This window comes from Phoca vitulina, unplaced genomic scaffold (genome assembly GCF_004348235.1).
Source record: "Phoca vitulina isolate PV1807 unplaced genomic scaffold, GSC_HSeal_1.0 scaffold4, whole genome shotgun sequence".
NCBI classification, from domain to species: Eukaryota; Metazoa; Chordata; class Mammalia; order Carnivora; family Phocidae; genus Phoca; species Phoca vitulina.
Window position 1 is genome coordinate 33,134,829 of NW_022589707.1, and position 16,329 is coordinate 33,151,157.

Sequence of the window (16,329 nt, forward strand, 5' to 3'; positions counted from 1 at the left end):
TGGCTTATAGTGGTGTGGACCCAAGTCTTCCTGCTACTAATATTGCCTCTAGAGGTTATGCATATAATAAGAGGTCAGATCAGGGCTTTTCATGAGAAATATAAGCCAGTAATGTGAGCCACTAATGAGAGGCATATGTGTAATCTCACTTTTCTATTAGCCACATTAAAAATGTAAAAAGCCTGGTTGGCTCAGTTGGTGGAGCATGGGACTCTTGATCTCCTGGTTGTGAGTTTGAGCCCCATGTTGGGTGTAGAGACCACTTAAAGAAATGGAATCTTAAAAAAAAATTTTTTTAAATGTAAAAAGAAACTAGTGAAAATATTTTAAATTATATATATTTACATTTTAACCCAATACAATAACCCAACTGACTCATCACGTCTTAAACTATTATCATTTGTTGAAATGATGTCATCAACATAAAAATTATTAACAAGCTATTTTACATTCTGTTTTTCACACTAAGTCCTGTGTCCATTCTACACTTACAGAACATCTCAGGACTAACCACATTTAAAGTGTTCAAGAGTTGCTTGGGGCTCTTGGCTGCTAATGAACAGCCAGCACAGGGTTAAAATTTAAATCTCCTTGGGGGAGGGGGTGGGACTGCAATTTAAAGAGGAGTTTTGCTTTCTACCGTAGATTCCAGTGCCTCCCTGCTCCAGATTTATCTCCTTTGCCAGTTTGGAGGGAATGCATTAGTAACCGCCTTTGTCTTTTCCGGCAGAGCCAATGTAGATGTTTCTGATTTGGGAGAGGACAGGTGTTTCTCCTGCAACCTTCCAACGACTGTTATTTCCCTCCTGGTAGCTATGCTGGGAGTTAGTTTTTTATTTTTGCTTTGAAAATCACTGAAGTAGGTTGCATTAAATCGTGTACTCCAAATACCAAACTGGGGGTAGAAAGTCTTGCTTTATGCAAAGTTATGCCAAGTTAGGGAGTCCCCGGCAATCAGAAATAAACCGTGTAAATGCATAGTTGACTATAAGAGGGAGGAAGGGTTCTGTTACTTTCGCCACGCTGCTCAAGGGTAGAGGCAGAGCGGCAGAACAAACACATCAGCCTTTTAAAGTAGCTTTAAAACAACCCACCGAAGTTTCCCCTCGAAATTCCAAACCAGCTGCCAAAAATGAAAGCATATAAAAAGATGCCACGCGCTCTCGGCCTCCCGGAGGTGGCGCTATGACGGTGACGGAGTTAATTAGTGCCTGCAAAGCGCCGCGTGTGAGCTCATCCAAGAAGTCATGCTCTGCACACATATTATTTATAGCCGATCTGAGGCGTGCACGGTGTTTGACATTTTCCTTCTTTTTAAGTAGGGGGACTTCAAAAAGTCGAGGGCACCTTCCCCCACCCCCCCCCCCCCCCCCCACCGACCCGCAGGCAAAGTGCAGTAGGCAGGCTCCAGCGTGCGGGCGGCAGGTGAAAGCGCCAACCACGCGTGTCCCGGCGCAGGTGCCGGGGGCGGCGGCGGCCACTCCGCAGCGTCCGCTTGGGAGGAGAGTTCGCGGTTGATCTCGGGATGCCTTGCAGATGCAAAATGTGTCTCTGGCCAGCAGGAGGAAGGAAGAGGAAGTGAGAGCAGCGGCAGCCGGCGGCGCAGCAGCCGGCGGATCCCCAGTGTAAGTGCGTGTGCGCGGGCGAGGATGGGCACGGGATAGCGGCAGAGCCACCCACACCGCCGCGGCCCTGAGCTGGGGGACAGAGCCTCTGGCCCCCTTTCAGTCGTCACGGGTCGCCAGAGCTCTGGTCGCGGAGAATCCGCGCCGCCACCGCCGCTGTCCTGCGACCCCGGGCAGGTTCGTAAAGTTTCCTGGGCTGGCGCCGCGCCCCGACTCACTGACCTCAGCGCGGCCGGGGAGGGAGCTGGGGCTGGGGCACCGGAGGAGGCGCCCTGCTCTGGTGGGGGGGGGGGGACTCCGGGCGCCGCGGAGACACTTTTGTTTCCTCCCTTGGGGCGCCGGGGCTGGAGCGGGGGTGGCCGCGGCGCTCTGCGGGGCGAGGGCTGCGGGCGCTCCCGGGCGCTCCGCAGTTGGGGAAGTCTGGGCAGAGCCGGGCGGCGGGTGTGGGAGTGGGAGCGGAGCGAGCGGGCGCGGGAGATGGAGCGCAGGGCCCCGGGCCCCGGAACCCGCGGAGAGGATTTGGCCGGGGCCGGCTGGTTGGGGCTGCCAGAGGACAGTGCTGCTGGCGCCGGGGGACTGGGGACCGGAGAGTGTGGGATTCGGGGGTTGGAGACCCGAGAGGCTGCGCGGGAGAAGGGACTGGCGGCTCCGGCTCTGGCTTTTCTCCGGCACTGGCAGATGGGAGGGAATCCCTCGGCCAGCGCGCTCCTGGGAGGGGACAGCGATGGGCTAGAGGGATGGAGGGCCCGGAGGGGCGGGAGGGAGCGGTTGGGACGGCTGGGACCCTCGGGGGAGACAGTAAATACCCGCCTCCTGGAGACCTGCTGGGGTCCCCGGCTAGGACCGGGAACGACGGCGGGGGAGGGGGGCTTCGATGGGAGATCCCGGCATGGGGGGGGGGGGCACACGGCGCGCCTTCCGAGAAGGGGGCAGTGGAGCTCTGGGGGTCCTGGAATCCGAGCTGCGAGCGGCGGCGGAGATAGCAAGAGCAGCTTTGAGGAAGAGGAAATACAGAAGTCAGCCGGCCCGGGGGTGCGCGCGTGTGTTTGGGGTTGGGAAGTCCGTGTTGTGTCGCGGGCGCGCGCGAGGGCGGCGAGCGTGTGAGCGAGTGAGCGTGTGCGTGTGTGTGTGTTTGTGTGTGTGTGACCGCGAGGGGCTCCAGAGCTGGGGACTTCCCGCCATGTGACCCTCTCCCGCTTGGGGGCCGTTTGAAGTTGGCAGCTCCGGGCAGAGGTTGTTGGCGGTCGGACCTGCGTTGACCTAAAGCTGCAGGGCTTGGCCTCCCCCAGTGACCTGGCCCCGGGGGCCTCTGGACAGCTCCTGGGACTCACTGAGCGTATTTTGTGATGCCCTGTGCCTCGCACCATGGTCCTGCTAACACTAATTCCTCGTATTCAACACTTCAGAGAACCTAAGACAAGGGTTTCTGCCTCAAGAAGCAGAGGCGGCAGGCTCCCAGTTTAGCGCTGCCCCTGACTTGGGGGTGGGTGGAGGAGGTGGGGCAATGGAAGAATTTAGGTTTTTGTTTGTTTGTTTATAAAATAAAAGTAATTAATGATCTGTACTTATGCATTAACTCTTTGAGGGTTAACTTTGGGAGCTAGAGGGACATAACCCGCTCAGGTTCACTTTTAGATCAGAAAGGCTGGCCGCAGCTACTATTAAGGGCCTCTCCGTACCTACTTCTCAAGGTTATTTCAAGGATTATCCTCCCCCAGTTTACAGAACCTCAGAAGCCCAGATCTCCTGCTGTCATGTGGCAGGCTTTTTTTTTTTTTTTTTTTTTTTTTAGAGTTGCCCTTCTGAACCTCTGCTCTTTACCATGGTACATTTCCTCTCTCTTGAGGGCTGTGGTTAAATGTTGCCTTTTTTCCTACTTCATTTATTACTCAGATTTTTTTCTTTTTTAAATTAGATGGACTGGTTGTCTAATTGGGAAATTGTGAGGGAATGACCTGGAGTGTTGGAACTCTGCCTGGGGGGAGGGGGGTGCATGGGTCAGGAGGGAAGGGAACTGGGGAAGAAGCTTGGTAGATATCAGGGCAAAGGAGGTTGTCAAGCAGGCCCAGGCCTGGGTCTTGTGGAATCCAGGAGCAGGCACTGGGCTACAGGGTGGGTGGTGTTATTAATGGTCTTATCTCCACCCCCACTCCCATGTCTTATCTTTCTGCCTTTTTTTTTTTAAGATTTATTTATTTATTTTAGAGAGAGAGAGTGCAGGAGGGAGGGGCAGAGAGAGCGAGGGAGCGAGAGAATCTCAAACAGACTCCGCACTGAGTGGAGAGCCCAAGGCGGGGCTCCATCCCACAACCCTGAGATCATGACCTGAGCCGAAACCAACAGATGGTTAACAAAGTGAGTTACCCCGGTGCCCCTCTTGCTTTTAATTGCAGCCATTCTGACCACCTTCCATTCTTCTTTTTCACCAACTTCTCTCCCCAGGGCCTTTGCACAAGTTACTCCTTTTGCACAAAGAACTTTTCCCAACAAGTCCAGATGGCTCACTGCCTTGCTCACTTCAGGTCTCCACCTAGTTGTCAGCTTACAGGCAGCCTTTCCTGATTACCTCATGTAAAATAGCAACCAGCCCCTCTCTGGTCCTCTTAAGTTACTCAGTTTTCCCCCTTAGCACATATTACTCCCTGGCATTATATATTCATTTGTTTATTTGATTATGTCTGTTTCCCCCAATAGGATGGAAGTTCTTTGAGGGCAGGGACCTTGTCTTGTGTCTAGGTCCAGAACCTAGACTGATTCCCAGCAGAATAGGTGCTCAATAAATACTTGCTGATGGACTGAATAAAAGATGCATATTATGGGAAATATACCAGGAAAATATTGCAGCATCAGTGGCAAGTGAACCCAGGTAACAGGCTTTTTTTTTTTTTCCTTTGTCCTTCTCACCATGCCCAGCCACTCCTCTTGCAGACCCTTTTGTGCTTGAGCCGACTCAGAATTTCAGCCTGAAGAAAGGAAGAGAGAGGTGATTCCTTGGGAGAGTGGAAAACCAGTACAACTTACTGATAGCACATAACCACTTCAGATCTGGTATTTGTTTATCATACTCCTTGGAGAAAGTCTTTTCAAAACATGTGTTGCTTTAGCCAAAGAAATATTCCCCTAGGAAAAAGAGGATTACTGTGCATGGATTGAAGTCAGAGATAGCCCCTCTATCCCGCTTGCCTCCCAGAAGATGGAGGTGAAGGCAGAGGGGGAGAAGGGGTAAGGGAGGAAGGACAGGGAGGCAGAAAGAGACAGGGAGGCAGAAAGAAACTGGGTGGCAGATGCAGGGGAGAAGAGAAATGAGAAATGTCTAGGAAAAGAAAAATAAGAGAGATAACAGATGAGAGGCTTTTATAGTGCTTCTAAATCATAAGCATTTATGAACTTACAGTATTGAGATAGGACAATACGTAAGTGTTTTAAAGTAATTTACCCCCTTTGAGTGTTTGGTGTGAACGGATGGGGAGAGGTGGAGGAAGGGAGTGCTTTGAAGTCCTTGCAGAGAGGATGTGGCTGGGGCCGTGCCAAGGGGCTCTATGGAGTACACACTTTGCTTACCTTATCATTTTTCTTAACAAGAAGGTTTAGTTTAGAGCTAATCATTCCTATGGAGGGCATTTCCTGTCCTGATCTAAGACAATGCCTACCCTTAAGGTTTGTTTCTGAAGCCTGCAACCACTTTTTAATGCCTGAAACCATCCAAGTGGGTAGCTTGGTTTTTCAGACCTTCATTCTGTTGAATTGGGAAAAGGTGGGGAATTACTAAACGCTCTCTGCATCACAAAGCCTCACGTGTTTGCTGCTAATTACACAACTCCAGTTCTGCTTCCTTCTTGTCAACTAGTCTGTCTGGTGTTTTTGAAGTCTAGGCTTGCAATCCAGGAGTAGATTGGAGTATCAATTTATCAGGTCCAAACCAGCAGTTTAAAACATGAAGTGGAAGAAAGTACAATGGAAAAATAGGGCGTTTTACAAAACAGACACTGAATCTTAAGGTCAAATGTATTGCTTAATGTGGTAAAAAAAAAAAAAAAAATGTCTCTTTTAATAATTCTGGAGGCGCTAGGAATCTACATTTTCAACCAGTTTGCTAGGGATTCTGATGAAAGTGGTTCACAAGGCCGTACTTTAAGGAATATTTAGCTGCTCCCACCTCTTACAAAGTGCTGTTGGTTTAATCTCCTGCAAGAGCTGCTATTTACAAATGTTCAATCAGATGCAGTAATAGCATCAGCCATGGACTTAACTTTTGAAATGCTGCTGCTGATAGAACTTGATGGTGCGCCAGGTCATGATGCCGCCATATTGGCAAAACTGGAAATCCAGGTGGTATGTTTGTCACCTAGCGACATGGAGAGGCAGCAGATTCATCCGAAATAACTCTTTAATCTTACTAAGAATAAAATGACGCAATGTACTCTTTTATGGCCAAGTTTTAGTTTAGAGCTTTGGAGGTCTTTAAGCTTTTCAGGTCTTTGGAACTTGACTCTGCTCAACTTTTCATTGTTTACACTCAGTATTCTCCATATGTCTGTTTTAATTACTTTCGGACATTTGCAGAGACAGTAGTCACGTTTTCTGGGGACAGCCACTGTCATGTACATAAGTAGATAAAACATTTTAGGTGACTTGGGCTTTGGACGGAGCAGCCAAGGAAGAGAAAGGATGAGAACTTTAGCTCTATCCGAAACACGGATGTTGAAGACCAACCATCCAGGCGACAGAGTGTGACTGCCATGAAAACCTTTGACTAGGCCTAGCACCACGTTATCAGGGACAGCAAAGCCACCCCTGCGTGCATCCTACACACATGGGTTGCAGTTTGCAATCCCCCCGATGATTTAGGTTGTCTGAGTGTTAACTATTAGAACTCATTTATGAGAGCCAGCGCTGAAGCCCGAAGAACACTGTTAGGATCCAGGATTAAGTTAACTGTGTTTTCCACACTTTCCCAGGATAAGTGCAGGTACAGTTTGAGCAGAGTTCTGTCACCGGCCTAAGGTGGAGTAACAGTGAAGTATCCAGTAGGAATCTGTGTGGGAGAAGGAATGCTGGCTCATCAAACAGAATTAACCACAGCAACAACCTGGTGTAGCGCTGAGTGGAGAGATTAGTCACATGTATAAATAGAAGGAGATGACGATTCTCAGTCAGTGTTCTAGGCCCCCACAAACACTGGTTTCCAGAATCTGAGCAAGATTATTATTGGAACCTCAATTTTAGGAATTGAGGCTATAGTTTTGGCTATTTTAGTTCTCATGGTTAATTCAGGGAACAGAACTTTCCTCAGTTAGAAAACGTTTACTACTTGCTGGACTCCAGGACTGCTGTGTGTCTGGTGGGTTGTGAATAGTGGTTGGAAGGCACCATGGTTCTGTAAGCCCTGACGGAGCGTTGCCCCAGAGATCTTGGAAGTCACAGGATCCATGTGAAATTTCCCTTCCTGCCTCGACAGCTGACACCCTTCTTCCTGGAATGCTGCTTTGGAAATGGTGGAGAACAGGCAGTAGAGTGTTATTATCCCGTTTTATAGATGTGGTTTGGAGGACCGAAATGTCACAGGGATAGTTGGAGAGTATATCTGAGCCCACACCCAGCTTTTCCGACTCTTTTCCCCCTGCTGTTCCTTTCCCAGGCACCATGATGCCGGTACTGGTTATTTTCTGCCCTTGTTGATTCTCCTCCACTAGCCTGGTCTGAGGCCAGGACCCCTGTGTGGAGCTGTGCTGCAGGGCATCCAGGGAGCCCTTCACACCTGTATGCTGGTAGAAATGCCCTGGGTTGCCATGGCTCCCAGGGCGGTGTCTTCTGCACTGAGGCCGAGTTTGGCCGAGTTGGTGCCTCTCTTTGGGTATCTCACTCCACAGCTAAACTTCTTAGCCTTGAGAGAGTTAGAGGATCCTTTCTTGGGGACAGCATGCCCATCACCTAAGCTCATGATATTGAAGCATATAAGCCAGAATGGAATTCATTAATCAAAAATGAGAACAGTGTTTGCCAAGGAGAATAGACACTTATTCTTTAGCAAACACTTCCCCCCCCCCCCCCTCTGTGGATGAGTCATGGTAAAAGCAAAAGCATGGAACCAATTGGTGGTGGGAAGGGACCAAGTAGGGGGTAGGGAGTACATATAACAGAGTCTTAACTTTTGCTATTTCTCTGGGCCCATAGATTAATACCAACGAAGGGAACCAGAGACTGGAGTCTTTAACCAGGGTGCTTTCTCCCTTGGGAGATACCGAGGCTGCTGACTGTGTTCATTTTCTTTTTTTTTTTTTTAAGATTTTATTTATTTATTTGAGACAGAGAGAATGAGAGAGAGAGAGCACATGAGAGGGGGGAGGGTCAGAGGGAGAAGCAGGCTCCCTGCTGAGCAGGGAGCCCGATGCGGGACTCGATCCAGGGACTCCAGGATCTTGACCTGAGCCGAAGGCAGTCGCTTAACCAACTGAGCCACCCAGGTGCCCCTGATTGTGTTCATTTTCTACTTGCAGGCTATTGCCCCTTCTATGCTGACCCTTTATTTCAGGCAGCCTCAACCTCAGCGCTCTTGACGCTTGGGGCTGGATAATTCTCTGTCGAGGGGGCTGGCTGGTGCATTGTAGGAAACTTTAGCTTTTTTGGCTTCTACCCTCAAGAGGCCAGTAGCAACACCCAGTCCTGATAACCAAAAAATGCCTGTGGTCCCCTCGGGGGCAAACGCGCGCCCCCCCCCCAGGCGACACCCTCCCCCCCAGCCATTGTTTTGTTTTCTTGCATAAGTTAAGACTAATGGTGTGCTGTCAGACAGACTGGACTTGACAGCAATATTAAGTACCCCAGTTTTCTCTTTACTGCCTAATCCTTAGACCCTAATGTGGTATATTCTCATACACGTTCTTTAATTTCTTCTAGATCTTCGGATTTCCTCTGGAGCTTCCTTCCCTCCTGTGTTACCATTGTCTTCCTAACCCAGCTCAGCTGTGTTTGAATTTCCCGTGTGTTTCTTTCTGGTGTGCTATGGCCGAAGAGACCTATAGCTAGTGATTTTATGTTTCAGTTTCCACACAAGGTCTAGAATCCTGGCCACTGGTTGCTGCATTAACCATAATGTCTACATAATGGGAATATGATAAATGAAATGAGGGAGGTAGTTCACGAAGCTCAGTTTGGCTCCTTCAGAGGCCTCCGTCACCAGATTAAGGCAGTGTCTGTGTGGGAATGAGTGAACAGGGTGAAAAGCCTCCCCCTTTGCTTGTACAATGGACCTTGGCTAGTTGGGTCGTAATAGATATTGATATTCTATTAGTGTGACCAGGACGTTGTACTGGTCAGGGGAAAAGCTTTCAGGTGGGTCTCTCTGTGAAGTCCTTTCCTGCTCTAGCCGTTAGATTTCTGTCCTAATCTTGCCACATTTATTTTCTTATGTAATTATCTGTCGACCTTTTATTTACCTTCGGTGTCTGGCTGCAGGAACAGGGTAGAGCAGCATCTACTGGCTTAACCAACCTAGAAATCCCGCCGGCTGGCATACCGGCTCTGTCTCTCCAAGGCCAGCAGCCGCCTTCTAAGTCACAGCCCTAGAGCAGCCCTCCACCCTTCCTTCCGCCCTTTGTGCCTTTTTTTTTTTTTTTAAAGTTTGAAATTGCATTTAGAGAGCCAGCATTTTGTGCTGTGGGGTTCTGTGGCTGAGCAGTACTGGATGAGCTATATTTTCCAGGCTGCTACACACAATTACCCTTAATTTTGAAGCGTAATGCATTTCAAAATAATATTTTTTTTCCCCCCTGTTTTCAGGCTATTTAATCCAAATACAGAGCCACAGCTGGCTTTGCCCATGGCCCTGAAAAGGCATGTGGCTTGGGAGGTAGAGCTAGTGGAAGGACTTTGGTTAGATTGCGTATTTTTGGCTGAGTGAAGAGTGAATTCCAATAACACTCAGTAAGGCTGGTTTTTTCTTGACTCCTGACCACCTTCCCCCCTTGCCCCGCCTCACCATTTTCATAGCATTTTTAGAGTGGACGCTGTGCCCTTGTTAGTCCAACACTGGGCCACTCTGTGGGAAGTGACTGAGTACTCAAAAATTCAGATTTGGGGGAAGGGGACTGATTCTTTCATAAACTTACTAGTAAGCATATGTGTATGTATGTGTGAGAGAGAAAGATACGTACACACACACACACACACACACAAACCTCCATGCAGCTTTCCTAATAATGAAAAGTCTTTAAAAACAAAGAAACTTATCATATCAGCTCCTAAATCCCATTTTCTCCAGTGCTTGTCACATTTATAGCAAGTCACTACAAATCTCATTAAATCAAAACCTTTATCCAGAAATGAATATGTTTCCGTCCTCTTTAGACTTAACTCTACTGCCAGAAAGTGACTTCAACTCATTAGGACTATTTTCTCAATTACCATCCATTCTTTAATCGAGAGTTTTGGGAAATATTTGCCTGGGTTTATGCAAGAGAAGCACAATAAAGATTTATTTATTAATTGTAGTATATTTTAAAAAAAAGTGTGGCTTACCCTTAAAATGCATATAAATGTTTTCAAATTGAAATATTGCTAGGCTTACAGCGCCCATCATAATACATTATTTACATCATTCATTCATTCATTTATTCAGCAACCATTTTGATTGCATTTTATGTTCTGTAGTCAGGGCACTTCCTGCACATTATAAGATCCACTTCATATGGGACAGTATGGGAAGGGGGGCTGTGTGGGAGACAGACCCATTAATAGGTAGTCATAAAGGAGTGTGATAAATGTAAGTGTATGTAGAGTGTTTGCAGATCACAGAAGAAAGAGTTCACAATGAAGTGACTGAGAAAGATCTGGAAAGCTGAGCATTAAAAGAAAGAACAAGGAATACAGCAATCAGGGTAGTCAGGAGAAAGTCTGGAAGAGGCCTTGTGTCAACTCTTCTGGGAGCTGGGCATTTGGATTGAGTGGAAAGGAATAGGGAAGGAAAATACACAATTGGAAGTCAGTGAGAAATCTAACTCCCAGGGCAACAGGGAAGGTAGATTAGAGGGTGAGGAGGAAGGACAAGGAGAGATGGAAGCTGTCAGTTCCTTCCTTCTGGGCCTACCCTAAGAAACACTCAATCTTGGTCAAATGAATAAGTAAATAAATCAAGGTGCTTGCTGTGTAAATGCAACTTAAAAACAGGTCTCTCGGGGCGCCTGGGTGGCTCAGTCGTTAAGCGTCTGCCTTCGGCTCAGGTCATGATCCCAGGGTCCTGGGATCGAGCCCCGCATCGGGCTCCCTGCTCCGCGGGAAGCCTGCTTCTCTCCCTCTCCCACTCCCCCTGCTTGTGTTCCCTCTCTCGCTGTGTTTCTCTCTGTCAAATAAATAAATAAAATCTTTAAAAAACAAAAAAAAACAAAAAAAAACCAGGTCTCTCTGCCCCTACCTTCTAGTGTGAGTAGTGGACCATTCTCTTCCTTTAATGAGACAACTTCTGGAGACCCCCTGGCTGGATGCAAGTCAAAGAGAAAGGATGTTGACATTGATGAAAAAAAAAAAAAGATTTGGGGAGCCTGGGTGGCTCAGTTGGTTAAGCGTTTGCCTTCAGCTCGGGTCATGATCCCAGGGTCCTGGGATCGAGCCCTGCATCGGGCTCTCTGCTCGGCGGGGAGCCTGCTTCTTTCTCCGCTTGCTGTTCCCCCTACTTGTGCTCTCTCTCTCTGTCAAATGAATAAATACAATCTTTAAAAAAAAAAAAAAAAGATTTGGTGGCTGATTGGATTTGGGAAGAAGGAAAAAGCAGGAGTCTTTGAGGTTTAAAGCTAAATATATACATGCTCGTCGGTGAGGGTTCAAGGATCTTTTTGACTCTACCTGTTGACCAACTTGGTGTAAGTTAATTATTATTCCTAGCCTCAATTTTCTTATCATTCAAATAGAAATAATCTAAGTCCCTACCTCTTGGAGCTGCTGAGGGCATTAAATGGAATAATGATCGGAAAGTAGGATCCCCCCAAAAAGCAGTGCATTGGATTTACTGAGGTTATTATTACTAATTCACTAGTTCCTATTCAGGTGTTTTATTCAAATATCTTGCTAAAATCCTTTAAAGACATGCATTTATTATTTCATCTTCTTTATGAGTTGTAAGTAGCCCAGGAAATTCCTCCTAAGATTTTTGCTAGACTGTTCGTTTGATTTATGTAACTTTTCCTCAAGCACACGAAGAGGTAGACTGCTGAAATACAGGTCAGGGAAAATTACAATCGATTGTAAATTAAAAGAACTGACATAATGAATCCTGTTAGCAACCTGAGGTCCTAAAGTAAAGCTCTTGTAAATAGGTCTCTATCTCCCATTCACTTGGAACTAACCTGGGGTTTTGCTGTTTTATTTTATTATTATTTTGCCTTGTGTAGAGAGAATGGAGGTTGTTAATTGGGGCTCCTTCCCTTTCCTTGAATCCAACTTTCTGGGGGCGGGGGGAGCTGTTTGCACTTGCCCAGCATGGATGGAAGGCCAGTGAGAAACCCCCAGTTAGTGGAGTACTCATGAAGGGGCCATTGACAGGAATTTAATTCAGTTGAACTGGGTTTCATGTGATTGTGTTGCCTACTAAGGAAATTCAGTCGTTCCAATAACACTTGGTAAATGTCCCTTTTTGAATCATTTGGAACATTCCAGTAAGTGGGGGACTGTTAATATTCATTGGCAGGTGGGCGGGAGTAAAGTGTTAATCTTTCTTCTTTGATCTGAGCCTATCAACCCAATTAGAAAATACTCTGAGGATAAAACAGAAAAATAAAAGGATGACTATAGTCCTGAGTGTTAGACCCAGTATAGCTCTGTTGGCCCAGCATAATGAAGCGTACTAACTTTCCCTTTCCAAAGTGTCTCAGGTTGGACAATTCATTTTATGGCCACCTAAGTAGAAGCCACCTGTTTCCATTTCTGTTTATTCTTTCTGGCTCCTGCCAGTTTGTTTGGGTGACTTTTCTGCTTTCTGTGCCTTCAGGAAGGTAACAACTAGCTCACAGACTCACCAGCTCATTGAGCAGTAGCTCATGTACCTGTCACTTGGTAATGGCTTTCATGAAGTGGATGGGAAAAAAAAAAACAACAACCTCCATACAGACATTAAACTGCTGTGAAGTATGGGTGTGCAAGAGAACTGTGCCAAACAGAAACTACTTCTCTAAACTCGTGCTTTAAAAGAGTGTAGCTTCTCCCCCATCCCCCACCCCCGAATACTATAGTCGTGAAAAGTCCCTCATCTAATCACTATATGCAAATCTTGTTTGGTACTTGACAAATTGCACACTATTTCCAGTGTAAAATAAATTTCCTGTCACTATCTCTTCTCCGAAGAAGGGTGATAAGTATGGATTGTTCAGGGGCTAGATTGTCAACTGAGTAGCAATACCTCTACGCCATGTATTAGGATTGGTGTGTAACTCTACAGAGGATCCGGTGTTAAATAAATGTTTGAAGACACCTAAGAAGATTTATATAGTGAAAAACAGATTCATAGTAAATCACTGGAGAATTATATTCAGACCAAACTATCAGTTTCACAGTAATTCAGACACATTGACTTACCTTGTACCCATTTCACAGATGAGGATATCTGTCCGTCAGAGAGGCTGGCTGCCCAGCATCATGCAGATCCAAACTGAAAGCTCTTTTCTGCAGCACACCTAATGCTAACTCTCCTGCAGCCGAGTCCTCCTCAGTTTGTCAAATTCGTTTTGCCTCAGTTGAACCTGTTAGGTTGGCACGTTGTGTTGAGTGGCCATGCTGCTTGGTGAAGAATATGCCATGAGAGCTTTGCTTCAGGAGCAAGTGAGCAAACACCGTCCAGGTCGTCACCTGGGCCAGGGCTGACTGTCAGCAAGATGGCAGAAAGAAGAGGGCAGTGGTGGTGGAGTCACTTACATTCCCAGCAGACATTGTCCCTCTGTCCTGGGAATTGTGATTGTTGCAGACTTGTTTAGGGCCATTTTCAGTCATCGAATATGCTGCTAATGATTCTGGCACGGGAAAGTGCCATGAAACAGTCTGAGAATTGACCCCGGGAGCTGAAACTGTTAAGGCACATAAAGAGGGACAAAAATATAAGAAGCCAAATCTCCAGGTTTGTTTTTATTTCAAAATATATCTTTCAGACAACGAACAAGCTTTAGGGTAATTGTTCATAACCAGATCAATGCAAGGCCCAGAGAAATGGCACAATAGCAGTTGTAGAATTGCTTCTTTCAGAGTCTGGGAATTGCATTATGAAGAGTTGGGCCCATGCGTTTGAAGTGATAAGTGCCAAAGAAAGTATCGAGTATCCTATATAGGGGAAGGGAAACTACCCTAGAACTTTAGTCTTCAGGATACCAGAGACATTGGAGTCCTTAACTTTTAAGAGAGGGGTCGAGTGTATTTGATGGCTACCATGGGTCTGATTTTGCCTTCAGCATTTCCTTTTAAAATACTTTTTAATTCATTTGTTCATCCACAGATATGTACTGAGCACCTGCTAGGTACCATGGGGGGGGGTGATAGGGGACACATACGCAATGGTGAGTCCCCTTCCTATGAAAAATAGCAGACCTGTTGCTGCTTTCTTGGGCTGCTTAGGTGCTCACTAGTGGAAGAAAGGTACATTGATCACAGGATCACACAAAGGAATGTGACAGTTAAGCTGGGCCCAGGGCTGGGGAAGAAAGGTGCTGTTGCTGGAAGAGCCTACGGCAAGGGATTAATGTAGTCAGAGAGGGCTGGGAAGAGAATGGGCTTCAGTGGGGAAAGGGGAGTCCGTGCAGATGCCTGGTACGTATGTGATGAGCAGGCGCGGGGGTTGAAGGAACTGAAGAGCAGAGTGCCCAGGGCTGGGAGCACGCCGGGCCTGGAATAGACCTGGGAGGAGGGCTGGTGGGGATCAGGGGTCTGGGTCTTTATCAGGAGAGTAGTGGGAAGTCACTGGAGTATTTCACCCGAGGGGGTGATGTGATCAGATGTATAGTATTGCAAAGGTCTTCCTGGCTTCAGTGTGTAAATCTTACATGATTTAAAATTGGTCACAACATGGGCGCCTGGGTGGCTGAGTCAGTTAAGCGTCTGCCTTCGGCTCAGGTCATGATCCCAGGGTCCTGGGATGGAGCCCCGCATCGGGCTCCCTGCTCAGCGGGGAGCCTACTTCTCCCTCTCCCTCTGCCTGCCCCTCCCCTGCTTGTGCTCTCTCTCTCTCTGTCAAATAAATAAATAAAATCTTAAAAAAATAAAATTGGTCACAATGTGACCGCACTCTTACTGCTTTTAGAATCAAACAGTTTCTCAAAGAATCAATTCAGTCACTAGTGTCCCCTCCAGATTTTAAACAGCAGCTGAACCGAGGGATTTAGCATGGATATTGCCCCTACTTAAGGATGATACAGTACCTGGTTCTGTGGTTCTTAGACTTCTAGATGCCCAAGTATTGCTGGGGACCCAGAAGCTGCATTTCACTGGGTCCCTCAGGTGATCTGATGCCAATGGTCCCGCCTCCACTTTGAGAAGCATCATCCCCCAAAGTGCTAAGGAGTGAAAAAAAGAATATAAACCCTGAGGTAAAACATTGCGAGGCCACCAGTAGAGGAGGCAGCCTCTGTTCCTGGCTGGGTTTTAACTGGGACCTGTTCTCTCCGTCCTGGAGGGATTTTCTTCTAGTGCACCTGAAATGGATTCTAAATCCTCTGAGTTTCTTCTAATTTATTTCCTAATCCTTTCATATGCAGCTGTTTTCTCAGGTCTGTGACTTATTCCCTCTGTGTCTCTGATATTTCACTTTACATTTTGTCACCATTTTAATAAGAATCTTTTTCTGTAAGTCCCAAATGAGGTTATGGGGCACGGAGGTGGTGGGGAAGGCCGGCCGGCCGAGGAGGGGGATGAGAAGCCCCTCCGTGGGTTTGCTTCCTCTGCCCTCCAGAGCAGGAGACTGTGTTCTGGAGTTCCGCCAGGGCGAGACCAGTCCATAGTTCCCGTAATAGGGAACTGCTTTCGGCTGTTCCCTAGAGAGTGGAGGAGCCCAGAATTCCTGCTCAGGTGCAGTCGGGTTGAAATGAGCAGAAAAGAAGTCACAGAAAAGGCATCAGACAATTCAGTGGGTGAGCCGAGAGTAAAGTGCCCTGGACGCACATCTCCCTCTGGTCTCCATGACACGACTCCGTGGTCACCACCTCTGGGAACCTTCCTTGATTTCCTTCTATCGTCTCCTAGGACACACTGAGTCCTTCTCTGTGCTAAGTAGATGGGAGGTCCCAAAGGTGCATGTTCCCAGTGCCGAGCCCATAACAGACGCCCACTGAATGTTTCCAGAAAGAAGCACTATTATCCATGCATATGAGCACTGTGTCCTACAGTCTGGGAAGAGCCCTTAAAAATGGTTTCTTTGTCCCTGAGTGAGGAGCCCAAGGACACGTGGTTCAGGGATGTAACTCTCATTGTACTCCGTTTTGCTGAAGACCAGCCCTGCCTGAGGTCATTGTGATTGAGGCGTGGGCCAGACCAGATGTCCGAGGTGGGGAAGCAAACGGCCACGGTTTTGCAATGCCTAATCCTGTGGTGGCAATGATCTCGGCCTTCCTGTCCTTCCACCGCACCCGAATCTACCCTGGATGTGATGAACTTTCCAGAGGAGGAAACCAATGTTTTGTCATTTGCATTACTGTCTGCAGAAGTATTTATATCTCATGTAGCTACTTCTCATTCTTTC

The 16,329-nt window shown here is 47.3% G+C and overlaps 1 protein-coding gene across 6 annotated transcripts in view; it reads left to right on the forward strand.

Annotated features, from left to right (window-relative positions):
* Window positions 1-1,359: 1,359 nt before the first annotated feature.
* ELMO1 (engulfment and cell motility 1) overlaps window positions 1,360-16,329 on the forward strand; it is a 514,971-nt gene continuing 500,001 nt past the window's right edge. For 3 of the 6 annotated variants that reach the window (XM_032401763.1, XM_032401764.1, XM_032401762.1), the window contains exon 1: window positions 1,632-1,802. The gene's annotated coding sequence lies outside the window, so the exon portion shown is untranslated. Of the gene's footprint in view, window positions 1,803-16,329 lie in introns of all 6 variants that reach the window. The other 3 variants (XM_032401761.1, XM_032401766.1, XM_032401767.1) reach the window with 3 other exon arrangements.